This window comes from Mytilus galloprovincialis, chromosome 7 (assembly GCF_965363235.1).
Source record: "Mytilus galloprovincialis chromosome 7, xbMytGall1.hap1.1, whole genome shotgun sequence".
Taxonomy (NCBI): domain Eukaryota; kingdom Metazoa; phylum Mollusca; class Bivalvia; order Mytilida; family Mytilidae; genus Mytilus; species Mytilus galloprovincialis.
In genome coordinates, this window is record NC_134844.1 from 40,260,243 (window position 1) to 40,273,796 (window position 13,554).

The 13,554-nt window shown below is 32.9% G+C and overlaps 1 long non-coding RNA gene across 1 annotated transcript; it reads left to right on the forward strand.

Annotated features, from left to right (window-relative positions):
- Window positions 1-1,795: 1,795 nt before the first annotated feature.
- LOC143081693 (uncharacterized) lies at window positions 1,796-13,003 on the forward strand. Its single transcript, XR_012980039.1, has 7 exons — window positions 1,796-1,952; window positions 4,597-4,870; window positions 8,091-8,239; window positions 9,481-9,852; window positions 10,288-10,436; window positions 11,422-11,583; window positions 12,186-13,003. It is a non-coding gene; the product is annotated as an uncharacterized LOC143081693 (long non-coding RNA).
- Window positions 13,004-13,554: the final 551 nt, after the last annotated feature.

Below are 13,554 nucleotides of genomic sequence, written 5' to 3' on the forward strand. Positions count from 1 at the left end.
ATCCTGGGAAAAGTCTGTCGGCCGGTAATGTATTATTTTTGTGTATAAAGAGTCTACCACTGATTCGAGAGTGATATATTTTTCTGACTTAATTTTGAACTTAGAAAAAAAAAAGTTATTTTTTAACGAGATGAGTTGTTGAAATCTTTTTAATTAATGGTAATTAAATTAGATGTAGGCAGATTGTTTTTTTTATAATCTTTAACAACTAGTTAATCGTGTTCTTTGTATGACACAAGCAGAAATTTTTCACGACGTAACAGTAGCAAAATCAGAAAAAAAGCAAAGCAAAAACCCGACAAAACTTGAATTTTAACCAATAATTAAAAGAATTTGAATCAAGAAAACAACACGACGAAAGTACAAAAATTGAACCATTTTGTAACGGAATATTTTCCTTTACGTTTTACCTAAGGACATAACAAAATTGTCGGGTGTGATATCAATTCACAGTAAATGAAGCAATTATAATTCTATGTTTTACAAGTTACACATGTTCATAGCTGTAAAATCAGCTATTTATTATAAAAAGATTACATTAGTTTGAGACATGTTTGAATAATTTTGCACAATCAAATCATCCTGTAATAAGGTTTAGGACATAAGGCAGCTATTAGTTACCTTCTGTCAAAACAAAACCATCATCTTAAATATACCTAAAATGTATTGAATTAAGGAGGCTTTTCACAATCTTTAACATGTTTAATCCTGTTAAACCCGGTATTTTGTCATTTGATTTTGCCATGTGATTAGGGACTTTCCGATTTGATTTTCCTCTGAGTTCAGTATGTTTGTGATGTTACTTTTTAACCGAGTTTTTGCAGTAAGGATTAACATGATTAATATACATTTAAAAGGATAGGTAATGCTAAAACATGCACTACCACACTAATGATACTTACGAGTACTTAAAGTGCATTAGAAAAGGAGTTGGGGAAAAAAAAGGAAGAATGGGTTGATATTTCAACACTAGTATTTAAAGACACAAAACTTTAAGTGGCAAAGTTGAAGTAATCCCTTTGACAATCTTATGGTCGCTATCACGATATCGCCAATTTTCTGAACTTTTCCTGGAATATGACATCACCGATTAAGTCTTATCAAAGAATTTGCATTTAAATGGGCAACACATGTGGCACTTGTGCATCATTTCTGCGTTATACACTTCCGGTGAACATGAGATCACGACTTGTTTTTGGAAGGGTAAGAAATGCTCTGTCTTTAGTTTTCTATTTTGAATTGTGTTACCTGTCTTAATTGCAGTTTTTCGTTTGGTACTTTTTGTCATGGTCAATTTATCCTTGACTTTATGAGTTTGAGTTTGCAGTAACGTGTAAAATTTTGCTTTTGAAAATACAGTAATCAAGTTCTGAAAAACAATTTGTCTCGGCTTAGTTTTATGATTATTGGTGATATTCTTAATTCATATATATATATATTTATGTGTCCTTCTTCTCTGAATATCATATATATATTTATGTGTACTTTTTCTCTGAATATAATATATATATGTATGTGTCCTTCTTCTCTGAATAATAGAAATTCTTCTTTTCGAACAAATAGAAAAAAAAAAACATAAATCATGAAACAAAGAAAAAAACCACAACGAAACTAGATAAAAAATCAAAATTAATCAACAACAAGACAAGACAAAGTACAAGACAACTTATATCAACTAAATAATAGAAGACAATAAACAAAGAAATGTAACATATATTCAAATGAATTTGTATGAATATTTTTTACAATTATTAGTACATAATGTATTATTACCTCTACTTTGTTTATTGTCAGCAGTTTGTAGAAATCAAAAATATTATGGATATTCAATTGACGGATGGCATCCACAAGAACTATCACCAAGAGAGCCTTCTGACATACAATGGGAAGAACACGTCGAAATGGAATCTGTAAAATATGGAGACACAGTTCGGCAATTGCAAAATAGACAGGTTCGAATTAAAACAGACTTTTGCATTAATCATCACGGTATAAAAATTACGGTTCTGATGATTATACTGTATATTAGATAAATCAAATCCTACTACATTTTGCAAACAGTGGTTAAAATTTATAAAGATAATATCAAGCAAAAATGTATCCCGAATGAAAGTGAGCGAACGATATGAGAACCAATCTCAGTCCATACATTAAAAGCAAGGACTAAGGGTCTGACTTGTAACGTGTAAATGTATACTGTGACCTATATTTTCTCACATTCACGTTATTTTGCCACTGGTGGGTAGTTATCTCGTTGGTAATCATACTACATCTACTTATTCTATACGAATAATGTTTTTAAGTGCAAAGAATCATGAATACACTTAATATAAAGACCAGGAGACACATTTAATTTCAAACACACGGGATAGGTCATTTCAAAGAATTATCCCATTCGGCAATATAACTTTACATCTTCTAACACCAGACTCGGACTTCTCTTGAACTGAATTTTAATGTGCGTATTGTTATTCGTTTACTTTTCTACATTGGCTAGAGGTATAGGTGGAGGGTTTGAATCTCATAAACATGTTTAACCCCGCCGCATATTTTCGCCTGTCCGAAGTCATTCGCCTCTGGCCTTTGTTAGTCTTGTATTATTTTTAATTTTAGTTCCTTGTGTATAATTTGGAATTAAGTATGGCGTTCATTATCACTGAACTAGTATATATTTTTGTTTAGGGGCCAGCTGAAGGACGCCTCCGTTTGCGGGAATCTCTCACTACATTAAAGACCCATTGGTGACCTTCTGCTGTTGTCTGTTCTATGATCGAGTTGTTGTCTCTTTGACACATTCCCAATTTCCTAAAGGATTGGATTAAATTATAAGAGCATTTTCAAATTCTGAATAAGAATAACGATATTTAGATCCCAACCAAAACCCTATTGACTTTACAACAACATGATTGTTTTACGTTTTAACACATATCTATTCAGAAAATATAATTTCTGTGTAGCAACAATTCAGGAGATAATGTTTATGTAGAAGATATATATTTATATCCTAGTTGATGGGGTCAAAATTGAAAAGTTAAGTTCATCCCTTTCAAAGGTTTTACGGATTTTATCTTACATTTGATGTCTGTGAAACAACATTTATATCATAGATGACCACGGACATGTTCTATTGTAGCCTTTATTAGCAACATAACAGTTGCCACTAGTGCAGCAGGAACTGCTAGTCGTTGGGTTGAAATTTTAGTTAACCCTAAAGTAATGTGAAATTTGAATCGTGTTTCTCATATTTACGTTTTCTGTGTAGTGTTTAGTAGATCTGTTTGTATGTTAGTCGTGTTTTTATTTAGCCATTGTAGTGTCTAACTGTTTTTGACTAAATGTTTACTGGTTGTTCCATTCCCCCTCGAATCTTTTCTTTTTCTTATAAAGCACGATATGGAGAGTAGACAAATATTATAGACCAAAGGTTTCGTTCTATTTTCAATCGGATAATACTTGTTTGTGATTTTTCATTACATTTTAAAACACATCCCTATCCATCATCATCTCGCATCAAGTAGTGTTTGGCTAGATTGTAAATATTTTTCAAATTAACTTTACCTGTTGATACTATTTGTAATGCGTTTTTGTTATCTAATATTTACTTATTCGGGGTTATATCTAGTCTTTATACCAGCTTTGATAAGTGTTTGGTATTACTATAAATTTTCACTTCTGCGTACTTAATTCATCAAAGTTATTTATTTTGTAGAAAATATCCCTTCTCCATTCAAACCGTATATATACATAACAGCAAAATTAATGTCATTTACCTGTATATAATGTTATTGTAACTGGCGTTTTTTTGTTCAAGGTTATTGTTGTTTTTCTTCATTTCACAGCGTTGTAATACTGTTACTTTAATTATACATTTTTTATTTGATTTTGTTTTTACATTGTATCATAGATCAAATTTGTTCGTTCAGTGTATGTTTACTTGTGTTATTATGTATTTTGATTGAGGAAAGTCATTTGAATTTATACTGTATATTTCTATGTTGTGATGTTACAGTATTGTTTTAGATAAGATTGCATGTTGGTACCTCTTTAAACGTGTAAACTCGCTGCAATTGTTTGAACCTGTCCTTTGTCAGGAATCTGATGTTCAGTAGTTGTCGTTTGTTGATGTGGTTCATAACCGTGTCTCGTTTTTTTTATAAAGATAATACCTTTGATTTTCCCGTTTGAAAGGTTTTACATTGGGCATTTGTTGGGCCCTTAAAAGCTTGCTGTTCGATGTGATCTGAGGCCGTACTTTGACCAAAAATGGTTGGCTTTTGCAGATTGTGACTTGGATGGAAAGTTATATCATTGGCACTCATACCACATCTTCTTATATCTAATCAATGCATTTCACGACAATAAAATGTTAATTGATGGAATGTATAGCGAATTCAGTATGTTTCTTTATCATAGTCAGATTATACGGGTTGGTGTGGTATAAGGAACCCGTATCTTGCATACTCATTTCATAGAATTGTCAAATCTTTACAAAATGCAATTACATATACCAGTGGATAATTTATATTTAAAGTGAACAATAAACTATTTTAAAATAACTTGCAAACTTGTGTACTATATGTTCATGTTTCATTCCAGCCATTCGAAGGAGAAATGAAGAAAGATCAAACTATTCGAAACAAACCATTAACACGCTCTTCAAAAATGGATAATTCATCAAAAATTGGGTCTTCGTTTCAACTGGGTGAATCTCAATCACATGTCAAATCTAGAGGTGAACAGAACGATCTATTCGAACAACATCACAGCCAATATAAAAGGCCCAATTCCCCTCTACCACAATTCAGTTATGAAGCGTTTTCACCTCAGTTGAATTATGTTGTTCCTGATCCTTGGAAAAGTCCGTCAGCTGGTAATGTATATGTAACGTGTATATAGAGTCTACCACTGAATCAAGAGAGATATATTATTCTGACAGTTATTTTCAAATTTAAAAAAATGTAATGTTTAATGAGATGCGGTGTTTAAAATCTGTTTAATTAATGGTTATTTAATGAAATGTATATATAGGTAAATGTCCTTTTTTTATAACTTGCAACAACTACCGGTAGTAAATAATGTTCTTTGTATGACATCAACAGAAAGTTCACACGACGTAACAGTAGCAAAATCAGATAAAGCGGGAAAAAACAACATCAAAACTTGATGTCATTATTGAATTTTAACCAATAAAGAAGTTGAATCAAGAAAACAAAATAAAATATGAACCATTTTTGCAAAGAATTTTCTTTTTTACTTTTTGCTTAAGCCCCAGTCCCACTAGGCCACGATCGCACCACGCTCACCGCGATCTAAAATAAATTTAGATCGTGGTGAGGTCGCGGTATGAGCGGCATGAAAATGTAAATTTTCGTTGCTTTCACGATGCTACTACGCCCTCTCTACGCTTCTACAAAGATCCCGCTACGATTATACCACGTTCTCACCGCGCTTATTCTGCGACCTCACTACGCTTATCAAGATCTTTCTACGCTCTTCACGTTCTCACTACGACCATACCACGAGTTATCCGATTGCAACACGATCTTACTGCGATTATAACACGTTCTCACCACGATCATACTACGTTCATAGCGCGATCTTACTACGTTCTCAGCAATAACGTCAACATCGTGTTCCATATCAATACAGTTCAATTCCTTCTGTTTCTGATTAAATCGTAGATTTCTCGGAAACAATACAGTCATGCCACCAAAATCTACTAGAACACGTGGGCATGGTGGTAGGAGTTGATGTAGAGGCAGAGGGAGCAAAGTAACGAATCCTGATCAAGCAGAGATGTCGGACCGACCAATCCAACCTATATTACAACCTATTGCTGGTCCATAAAGCTCGATGACGATATTTTAGTGAACGATAGCAGAGATGACATAGATGTATCAATATATATATAGGAAGATGTGGTATGAGTGCCAATGAGACAACTCTCCATCCAAGTAACAATTTATAAAAGTAAACCATTATAGGCCAAGGTACGGCCTTCAACACGGAGCCTTGGCTCACATCAATCAGCACGTTATAAAGGACCCAAAATATTACTAGTGTTAAACCATTTAAACGGGAAAACCAACGGTCTAATCTATATAAAAACGAGAAGCATGGTTGAGCCGTTAGAGCAAATAGATAATTATGTATGTATATACTGGTAAATGCCTCCGATATCCGAAGAACCCCTCAAAGGTTCGAGGGTACAGTGGCATCCATGTACACTCCCTAACGGGATTAACGGAGATGTGTCACTAACGTATGTTTATACGACAATTATTTTTACAAGGACAATCAATCCCCATGCACCCAACACAAAGGGAGTGCTAGGACACCAGGCAGTCTGTTATTATGGTGGAGGAAGCCGAAGTACTCGGAGAGAACCACCGGGCCACTCGGTGGAAACAGACAAACCAGAGAGATATCAGAAGATTGATCTCCAGGTCAAAGTAAGGGACAACTTTGACCAACCGAGGCCCCCAAAGTACCCAATCTAGTTTAAACTCCGGTCTGGGTACCAGAGATGTGTGTGAGAGGGTGAAAAATTACCCTTCTGATGTGCTGATATTTTTAGCACCCCGAGTGAGAATCGAACTCGGGACCTTCAGCACTGTAGCCATCGGTCTTAACCACTAGACCACGAACTCACACATTCAGACAAACAAAATCTAGGGAGCTTTTTTTTATATATTTTATGTGAAAATGACAATGAGAATGATGGTCGTAGTGTGAACGTAGTCAGGTCGTGATGAGCGTGATGAGGACGGCAAGGGCGTGCTAGAATCGTACTATGGTCGTGAACAGCGTGGTAGAGTCGTAGTGGAAGCGTATTTGGGTCGCAGTGAGAACGTGATGGTCGTATTGAGGTCGTGACAATGTCGATGTGCGATCGTAGCGCAGTCTCTCCGAATAGAATCACGCTTTCGCTACGCTCTCGCTACGATTGTACAGCGACCGTTGCGATCTTACTACGATCTTAGTGCGCTCTCACTACGCTTCTACTACGACCTGATTTCGCCACGACCGCACCACGATTGTTTTAAACATGTTCAAAGTTGGCCACGCTCTTCACGATCTTGAAGACCTCACCACGACCGTGATACGACCTTACTGCGATCTACACGATCGCACTACGATCATCAAAATTTGCATTTTTTTCACAGATCGTAGTGCGATCGTGGCCTAGTGGGACTAGGGTATTAACAACGTAGATAAATCGTCAGGGGAAATATTAGCGTCACACATAATTACGCAATTATCATTCAATGTTGTACAAGTTACGCATGTTCATAGGTTTAAAATCATTTATTTATATTAAAGAAGAAAGCTTCTCGCAATCTTTAACAGTTTCACCAAGTTAACCGAGTTAAGGATTAACATATTACAAATGATAGGTAATGCTAAATCATGCACTACCACACTAATGATACTGAGTGAACAATAGTCTCTAAAGACATGAAACTTTTAGGTGCGAAGTAGAAGTTATCCCTTCGTCAATTTTATTGACGTCATCACGATATCGTCAATTGACCGTTTTAGAATATCTGAATTTTTCCTGGAATATGACATCACACAATTAGACTTATCACAGATTTGGCACTTAAATGGCCAACACATGTGGTACTTGTGCATCAGGCTTTGCTTAACCTTCCGCTGCACATTAGATCACGACTGGTTTTTGGATGAGTATTTTTTTAACTGTTGTTTATTTTATTTTGTAGTTTTTTTTATACTTTTTACCATGGTCAGTTTGTCTTTGATGTTATGAGTTTGAGTTTGCAGTAACCTATATAATTTTGTTTTTGAAAAAAAAACAGTAATCAATTTCTTAAAACAACAAATTTGTCTGGGTTTAAAACTAAGATTATGATATTGGTGATATTGTTTTAAAGTCATATATATATTAATGTGTCCTTCTTCTGTGATGAATAGAATTCTTCTATTCGAACAAATACAAACATAGTATTAAATAAATAATAGAAGACAACGAACAAAGAAATGTAAAATATATTTAAATGGATTTGTATGAGCTATTTCTTAATTATTTGTACATGATGTAATGTTACTTCTACTTTGTTTATTGTCAGTTGGCAGACATCAAAAAGATTGCGTATATCAAGATGACGGATGGCCAGTACTAATACCAAGAGAGCCTAATGATATACAACGTGAAGAACAGGTCGAAATAGAAATTGTAAAATATGGAGACATAATTCGGCAATTGAAAAATAGTCAGGTTCGATTTAAAACTTTCGTATCAATTATCACGGTTGAAAAATCGCGGTTCCGTTGATTATTCTGTATATAAGATAAATCAAATCATACTACTTTATGCATACTGTGGTTACAATTTATTAAGTCTGAAGATAAAATCAAGCATACATTTAGCCCGATTGAAAAAAAAGCAAACAACAATGTGAACCAATATCAGTCCATACATTTAAAGGCAGGACTAGTGGTCTGACCTGTTACGTGAAAATATATACTGTGACCTATTGTTTCTCACAATCACGTAATTTTGCCAATGGTTGAGAGTTCACAAATTTTAGTTCGTCCTTTATATGTGTTTTTATTTTGGATTAAAAATCATATTATGTTGCTCCAATTTTTTTAGTTTATTGTGTTTTGTATTGTTGGGAATCAATTTCTATTCGTTCATTCTTAATTTAAGATTTAAGTATATCTTTATTGATATTATCATTTTAATTATGAATGCAAAATTATTTTCAGATCTGTACTATAACATAAAAAGATTATTATTTTCTCCATACTTTCAATAAAGAAGAAACTGGGTTGGATATACTTAAGGGTTTCAAAACAACCACAATTTAAAAAAAAAACACAGAAAACAACAGGGTCAAACACAAAAAACAAACACATAAAGCAATCCCTACAGAAAACTAAGATCAGACCAATAATATAACCTCCACCAAAACGCGGAGATTCTTCGTAAAGGAAATAAAGCATCCTGGTCCACTTTTCGTGTTGCTCATGGCAGGGTAATTTCTTTTGATAAGTTACATGCTATGTCTGTATCAAAGAAAAAAGGACAGGATTGTGGCTATATTACATTTATTATATATATATGTGCATATTCATCTAAGATATAAATATTTTATAACAACCTACAAAATCATTACGGCATTCGTAATAAATGCGGAAAAAATGTAATTGAATTTACCAAAACGATATTTTGTTCAAAAGGACTCGGTAACTGCGAGCATTCTTCGTGATTTTCAGTTGCAATTTTTTATTTGGTTTTGTTGTAGCTATTTCACTCTTTGGTATCTAGATATATATATATATCCTTATATCCACATACACATTTCATATATGGTTCATGTGTCAGTAAAATGGGCTATTTCAGAATATTGCGTTACATAAACAAGTTAAGAAAAATAATGCTGACGATACATCACAACGATCTTAAGTCATTGCAATAGATTAAAACTATTTTCCTTTTTTTGTGTATTTCAGAATTTAGTGCATTGTAAGGCAGATAGGAGTGTTGAAATTGAAATAAAAATGAATGGTAAAATAGTAGTCTCTGGTCCAAAAAGTTGCGTTTCCAAAACCAAACGTTCAACAAATCATATTTGAAAAGAATAGAAAAGGCCGAAGAGGTTTCGCAGTACGTGGAATGGGGATATTTGAACCACAATGGACAGATTGAAATCTTCGAAAAACTTTTAAGTTACGATTTAGAAAGCCAATATAAGGAAAATATTAAATCAACTAAGTTTGATCACGATGGAGCATTGCTGTTAGTTAATTATGGGTCCATGCTGATGTGGTATGAAGGTGCCAATGAAACCACATACAAAATTTATAGGTACCCAAAAGACTCAGGTGAGATTATCGTGAGATTTATTACTACATAGCATAACATTAATTATCACTAGCATGCCCCTTCAAATAAAAAGACTAAAGGCACGATGCTTTTGATTATTATCGATACATTTTTTTGTTTTTATATTTTCTGTTGCCATGTGAGGTAAAAAAATATCTAATTCATTTTATCACATTTTATTTATTATTTCTAACATTATGTTCATACATTCAATATCTGTTTAGATTTTGCCTCGGTCGATTAATTGATCGCGTGAAAATTGCAATGTTCTTCAACTTCATATTTCAACTTTTGTTAATCGAGCATCAGTGTTGAGTCTTTTTTATAGATTAAACGCACGTGTAGCGTACACAATTGTTTCGCCTGGTATTTATGATGAGTTAATTTGCATATAATGCACTTATACATAAACAGCTTTCATTATTCATAAATAGTGTCATCAAATGTGTGTTACCCATCCACCTGGACAAATATGCAACTCGGATTGCAGTGTTGTGAACAAGAAGTTGATAACGGAGATGAAATTTGTAATTTTCTCAGAGAACAATTTCAGCAAGCCAGAAGAAACATCAAGATTTTAAAGGTATCATATCAACAACCATATAAATATAAAACAACACCCAAAATAGTATTGGTACATATCAACTACTGCTAAGTGTCTGTAGAATGTTTTGATGAGTCAACTTATTGGTTAGGTATTTGGCATTTAATGTCATGGACGAGAAGAGTGCGTTCAATACAATCAATACACATCGAAACAAAATTACAATGAATTGTATTGAAGCAATCACTGTTATAGTGTTATCAAAAATACCAATGTTAAGATTCGATGTCAGGTATGCCAAGTTGTATAATTGTTTTTAATTGTTCCATATAGTTCATGATAAGCTTTTCCAAAATTCATGTTTTTCTTCATGCTATTATAAAGTTATCCATTTGCCAGCTTTTCAACAGGTCAACAGACATCAATGAAAAGACACTTATTGTGGAGATTCGTCTTTTTACAATCATACCAAACCTTCTTATATTTATTTATTCTCGAAATACACACTTTGGTGCAGTAAAACTAGTATCGTTAATGTTATTCAAATATGTCTGAAAAACCCTTCACCCTGATTATTTTTAGTAAAAGTAAGACGATATGGTATCAGTGTCAATGAGACAATTCTCTTCATACTACAAATGGAATAAAGAGTATCTTTACATATGCTTGACGACATTTTTGATACAGTTATTCCGTTTAGCTGTCTTACAATATATGTAGACGAAACGCGCGACTGACGTAACACATTATAAGTCTATATTCTTTAGGATTATTTAAAGAATCTGATATATTTTGGCCTTCACCTCTATATTTTCTATTTCTTATAACCAAGTGTGTAAACATTTTCACCGGAGGCAACAAAATGCGTTGAATAAAACCTTCTAAAGTTCCTTTACATAATGACTGCTAGTCAGATATAATAATGTTCGAAAATTCATATGAGATTTATATTTTATGTACCTCTCCTTTTAAGTTGTTCTCAGGAAGTAAATAATTTCTTTTTTTTTTTTTTTTTTTTTTTTAGATATTACGAGTCCAAAATCAACACTTGTATTCACAAGACAAGGTGCATTACACGAAAAGAATGGTAGAGGTTCAGAACAGTTGCTCTGGCACGGTACCTCGGATGATTGTGTTGATAAAATAATAAACAACGGTTTTAATAGGAGTAATTGTGGAAGAAATGGTTAAAGTCTATCTTTATACTAATAATAAAGATAAATTGCATATTTAGTACATTTTTAAGTATTGTTTGCCTTCTTTTGTCTTCAATATCTTCCTGCAAACGAAATTTTGACATTCTGAATGAAAGGCTTTGAAAAAAATCGTTTTATCTGACTGTATAGCAGTGATCAGTTAGAGCTACAATCTAAATAGTGATTCTTTCTGATGCCTTTCACGTTTCACTCTAAAATGTTCAAATTATATTTTCTTTATATTAATAACATACTGAAAACGTTGAATTGCGCAACCTATCTTGAATTAAGGGTCAAATTCAAAATCGGATTCATACGTATTCAAATGATTTTGATATTTTATGAATATTTTCAATGTTTTTTTCTTATTCAGAACCTTCAATCCAAAATACATAAACATCTATAAACTTTTTTTATACTTAGTTGCTGTAAATACAATACACAAAATCAGAAACTAGCCCAATATGTTGGCGTTTTAACTATGCTGTACTGATTTTAAATTGATGTTACATATACATGTATAACGCCTCGTTATTATAAAAAAACCAGTAATAACACATTTTTTTAGTTACCAGTTTTCCTTTTGTTACAGGCACGGCTTATGGAAAAGGTGTTTATTTCGCAGTTGATGTAGATTTATCCTTGAAATACGCACCAACACCCCAAGGATTCGGACATATGTTTCTAGCTTCAGTTGCAGTCGGTGATACATGCATAGGACATCGAGATATGCATGCATTGCCGTCTCCACCAGGAAGACCAAAGCACATTACTTATGATTCAGCATGTGATAATCCATTTAACCCTACTATGTATGTCATATTACATGACACACAGGCATACCCATCATACCATATTACATTTAAAAATCAACAGATACATGTATGGTAAAACATTGGTCTTCATAGTAATTTTCCGTATTGAACAGTTTTTCAATTCGTCTACAACTAGAAATTAAAAGATCTACTTATGATTAATAGGATCCTTTTCATCTGTATTTCAGAAATTTATATTTTTAAATCATATAACTACACTAGAAATTGAATTTGATTGTATTACTAGTGTGGATATTTATAAATCAAACAATGGATTTCACAATTTTATATAACAGTAATATGCATATGGATGTAGTTATGTCCTATTTATAGTTTATTATGAATATATATATATATGCATACATGAATTCAAAAGAAATACAAACTTATTCAGTGGAACACAGAATGATTTGAACAATATTATAATTGAAATATTGATTTAAGCATAATAGACATTGTCTTACCTTTTGTGTTTTTAAAAAACGCCAGGAAAGGTGATGATATTTCTAATGTAGTTAACAATGGTGAGCATTTGTGCAGAAAGCTCTTATTTAAAAAGGTGTTTGAAACATCTTCAATCTGTAATTTAGTTTTGCCTGAAAGTAGTTTAAAATTATATAATGTGTTTACCTTACATTCTATTCATGGTACACATCTACTTTTGCATAGGTTCTATTTCTGTACCAAAAATATGTAGTACTGGAAATCTACTTTTAATATTCAGTGCTATTTTGTTACTTTAAAATTATAACTCTTTATACCACTATTCCACATACTCGTCAGCTTATGTTTCTTTAACAAAAAGGGCACTAGACGTTTAAAATAAGTTTTGGGCAGAAATTCAGCTTACTTTGTGAAAAGTCATACAGAGTCAAGGAAAAAATACACCGAAGAAGATATCACTGCCATGCTGGACTTTTTAATTGACAACATATTTGTTGAATTTAGAGGTTTGGTCTTCCAACAGACTATTGGAATCCTAATGGGTACCAATTGCGCTCCTCTACTTGCAGATTTGTTTTTGTATTCCTATGAAGCAGACTTTATCCAAGGGCTTGTACAGAAAGGAGAAAAGAAATAAGCCCAGTCGTTTAATTTCACCTTTCGTTATATTGATGGTGTACTGTCTCTTAATAATAATAGATT